Here is a 4,787-nt window from a genome sequence, read left to right on the forward strand (position 1 = left end):
ATGGAAGATAAGAGAACTCTGAGACAAATGGCAGAGACTGTAAAAGAAATCTTTGTTGGGGTACAACTGTGACTCATTACCTAGGAATGCTAGCACAGTGGAGTGAAGTTTCTTAGGTACCCAAAAGCTCTACAAGGCAAACTTGTATTTTGCTTGACTTGGTACCCTTCAGTTTATTTTTTTAAGGATTATTTACTTGTCAGGGAGAGAGACAGCATGCACACAAGCAGGGGTCACAACAGGGAGAGGGAGAAGCAGGCTCCCTGCTGATCAGGGAGCCCCATGCAGGACTGGGATCATGACCTGAGCTGAAGGCAGATGCTTAAACAACCAAGCCATCCCGGCGTCCCAGGGCCCTTAAGTTTAATCACACCCGAGCCTCGGATGTCATGGTCTGCCTTCCCTTCTCAATGCTCCTCTCCCTCATCCCTGCCCTTAGTTCTTCCCTGGGATCCTTGACTTCAGGCAATGCCTCATATTTAAGACCTGTTCCTCTGCCTTCTTTGAATCAAAACTGACTTAAGCTGTGGTCTCATCCTTCTCTGTCTTCTAGGTAATTTGGTGAGTGAATTAAGACTTAAGGACAAATACATACACACTCTGTGTACAGATTTTGTGGTATTTCATGGTAGTTGAGTTTTCCTAGAATTGAAAAACCATTTCACAAAACAATGCCTCTGTGATTGTAAACTGAATGCAAATGGGAAACAGAGGCAATGGTTTAAAGTATGGTCTTGTTGTATGCTCCACATGCTACATCTGTATCTAAAATTGGAAAATGTGTAATGGAGAATTATTTTTAAATCCCTTACTGTAGGGGCACCTGGGTGGCTCTGTCTGTTGGGCGGCTGCCTTCAGCTCAGGTCATGATCCCAGGGTTCTGGGGTTGAGCTATGTGTCCGGCTCCTCATTCAGCGGGAAGCCGGAGTCTCCCTTTCCCTCTGCCTGCTGCTCCCTTGCTTGTGCTCTCTCTCATTCTCTCTCTGCATCAAATAAATGAATAAAATATTTTTAAAAATTAAAAAAAAATTCCTTACGACAGTCTGTGCTCATTCAACAAAATGCATCAATTTCTTGGAGCAGTTATTTTGCTCTTGAATAAACACCATGACTGAAACATGGGTAACATTAGTAACCTAAAGTCAATTCACTGTTTTCTAAAAGTTTAAATATTTTTTCTTTTCTTGGTGCGTTTATTTATTTTTTTTTCCATTCCTTTTCTTTTCACTTTATTGATTAGGAATTGTATATATTTAATGAGTACAACTTGACATTTTATGTGTAGTCTATAATTATAATAATACAATAACAACCCATAATATTACATAGTTAGCATATATTTAAGAGTGTAACCTGATGTTTTGATATATGTATACATTGTGGATTAATCGCCACAATCAAACTAGTTAACACAACGTCTCGTGTAATTTCTTTCCTCTGGTGTTTTTGTGTGTGTGTGTGTATGGAGCGAGGATGCTTACGATCAACTAAAGGTTTAAGTATGCTGTTGTTTGTGGGACTAAGCTCATTCTTTTTTCCTTATTGAGCCAAATTTTGCTACTTTTTTGGTAAGGAGTTCATTTAAGTTATCTTACTTATAGACTAAAATGATTTTTCAGTTTGCTGGGGAGAAATACTTTAAAAAGGTTAGACACAAAAAGTCCACAAGGCAATGAAGATGAAAGATGAGACAGGGCTTGGTTTTAAAAGAAGCTGTAATCAGAGCACCTGGGTGGCTCAGTGGGTTAAGCCTCTACCTTCGGCTCAGGTCATGATCTTAGGGTCCTGGGATCAGTCCCGCATCAGGTTCCCCGCTAAGTAGGGAGCCTGCTTCCCCCTCTCCCTCTGCTGCACCCCCTCCTTCTCTCACTCTCTGTCAAATCAATAAATCCTTTTTAAAAAAAAAAAGCTGTAATCATGATGGCTAACATGGAAACAATTTACCACAGTCTTCCGCAAACAAGCCAGATATTTTTCCTGAGAATATATATCTATATGCCCTAAACTGTATAGATTTATACCATAAACACCCAAACACAGAGCACCTATGGTGGCCATTTACCTGACAAAAAGAAGACAAAACTGATCCATCGGTCTCCACTGCACCAAAGTGATAAAATAAAATGAACAACTCAGTAATTCCAAAGGAGTCCTGTTTCAGAGTTGGAGCGTTATCATTACACCACCATGACTTTTTTCCCCCTTACCAGGGCACCAAAATACTGCTTTTGTTCCAAGGGCCGTTTGAAAATACGCTGTCCTCTTAAGGACAGCTTCCTGGAGTCAAGGAAGGAACCCATAGAGAGAAAAAACATCCATTTTTCTCAAACTTCCTTTTCTACCAAGCCTTTTAGTCAAACTGCTAGAGAAGACTTAAAAGTTTCAACTACTTTTGACCTGTTGTTAACCCATGCTTGGGAGAGAAAATTATACAGGTAGGATTCCCCGATTTGTTGGGTAAGTGAGACTTTCTGCTGAAAACAAAAATTGTTTGTAGTCCCTACAGAGACTGCTGACTCCCATTTTTGCAAAAATGGAGGGCATCGATACGGAACACTGGTTTTCTTTCTCTCACCTCAAACACACATATTACTTGTATGATCTCATTCACAAAAGGGATAATTAAAATGAACATGATACCTGCCCACCTTAAAAATAACCTCATACAAAAAACAAAAACAAAAACAAAAAACCTCGTACAGAAGATACTGGTGGGTCCAAATTCCTTAAGGAATAAGATGTAATATTGCACACAAGTTTCTTTATTTAATAAAAGATATCACTCTGCAGTGATGAACCCAGAATTAATGGGACTAGAAGCTGATCTAATTTGGGGAACAAGATGTCTTTTAAAAAAATACCTGTCAGTTGGGTGGGTGTGACATTCCGGCAGGTCCTCCTGCACCCCTCCTCCACCACAGAGGGCTCCTCACTCTCTGGCAGACAAAAACACACTCCTCGTGCCTCTTCTCTTGCAGCTGGAAAATGGACGGGGAGCATCCCAGAACTGACTCTCCCCATGTTGCCTGCAAATGCCTTCCCAGTAGCACTGCTTGAATCTAGTCCCTGGACTCTTCCTTTGCTGAAGTCACAGTGTTTGTCCATCCCTTTGAAAAGATAGAAGAGGATGAAGATGAATATAGCTGTGGTTGCTATTAAGGAAACAGCATAGAGGAGACCAAAAGTGGCCAAAGCAAGTGTGAGATCCACCATGAAAATGGCCAGCTTGGCCAACATGTCTGCCTTTCTCCTCGTTCTCAGAAGATATTTAAAACTTCCCAAAGGCCCCCACTATACAATTATGTCTTTATAAGATGTGGGCAGGGAAAAGGACATTTCTAAACATGCTGAAGTGTGTTGTAATTCCTACAAGTATCTGCCAGGAGGGTCGTATAATGAAATTTTGATTTCCCAACTGGTAGGAAACAGTGGCTAAAGGTAAAGTGTGGGATATTGCTTCACCACTTGCTTCTCTAGTGGAGAGAAGTTCAGGGATTTCTTTTATCACCCTGACTGTGTAACTGAGTCATGTGGTCTCTAATTGCCAGGGGATAGGAACACGCTAATGGTGTACATTTACAACATGTAAGGCTACAGTAGAAACTTGATATTTCTTGGGAAATTAAAATATGCCAGTTTGACCTCTCTTGCATGTGTTTGAAAAAAAAATTTATTAGAAGATATAATCCAATAAAATATCTCTTTGTTAAAAGAGGAATACTTGGCATATAAAAAACTGAATTTAACCAATGGGGCAATGGAATTAAATTCCAGAATCACAGCTCAGCAGCAGACATACAAGGTAATAAATTCAAATTAGAAAAGGAAGCTGGTAGGCTACCAGAGATAGCTTTTGAGAAGACAGTCATCTTCCTGTATTAAATAGCATGATTAAAAATTTTGATGATCTAGATCCTTTTGTAGTTCATAAGCATGATGATTGGGTGTTCACGCTTCTGTGTGATATGCGCCACCCTTTAAACCTTGTTACGACCTAGGCACATTACCCATCTGACGTGGGGAAAAAAAAAAAAGAAAGAAAGAAAAAAAAAATTTGATGATCTAAAAACAAAAGGACTGGGATATTTCTTAGTTAAGAAGGTAAATGAAAAGTAATAAGAGAATCCAAGAAAATACATAAAGTTGAATGATGAAGCTGTGTCCTCAAATGAGGCAAACTAAACTGAAATGCACTTTAAAAAAATATTTTTTATTTATTTGAGAAAGAGAGAGAGAGAGCCCATGAGTAGAGGGAGGGGCAGAGGGAGAGGGTAAAGTAGAGTCCCTGAAGGGCAGGAAAACTGACACGGAGTTGATCTCAGGATCCTGAGATCATGACCTGAACAGGAGTCAGAAGCTTAACCAACAAAGCTGCCCAGGTGCCCCAAAATGTGCTCTTTTTTTTTTTTTTAAGATTTCATTTATTTATTTATTTGTTTTAGAGAGAGGAAGAGGGAGCAAGAGAGAACAAGAGAGCACTTGTGTGCTTAAGATGGAGGAGAGGCAGAGGGAGAGAGACTCTCAAGTGCACTCCCAGTTGACCACCACGCCTGATGCTGGGCTCAGTCTCACAACCCTGAGATCATGACCTGAGCTGAGGTCAAGAGTTGGATGCTCAACCAACTGAGCCACCCAGGCGCCCCAGCAAGTGTACTTTTGAGTTAGACAATATTGGAAGTGAGAATCTACTGGACCTTAATACTCAGAATGTTCTTCTCCATGTAATATAGGTTAAGAGTGTGAGATTCTATTTCCAAAGGGTTTAATCACACTACTTGACTTTACAG

General features: G+C 40.2%; 1 non-coding gene across 1 annotated transcript; it reads left to right on the forward strand.

Moving 5' to 3' along the window:
* The first annotated feature begins 3,912 nt into the window (after window positions 1-3,912).
* Window positions 3,913-4,017, forward strand: LOC123927358. Its single transcript, XR_006815441.1, has one exon. It is a non-coding gene; the product is annotated as a small nucleolar RNA U13 (small nucleolar RNA).
* The last annotated feature ends 770 nt before the right edge of the window (window positions 4,018-4,787 follow it).

Source organism: Meles meles, chromosome 16 (genome assembly GCF_922984935.1).
Source record: "Meles meles chromosome 16, mMelMel3.1 paternal haplotype, whole genome shotgun sequence".
Taxonomy (NCBI): domain Eukaryota; kingdom Metazoa; phylum Chordata; class Mammalia; order Carnivora; family Mustelidae; genus Meles; species Meles meles.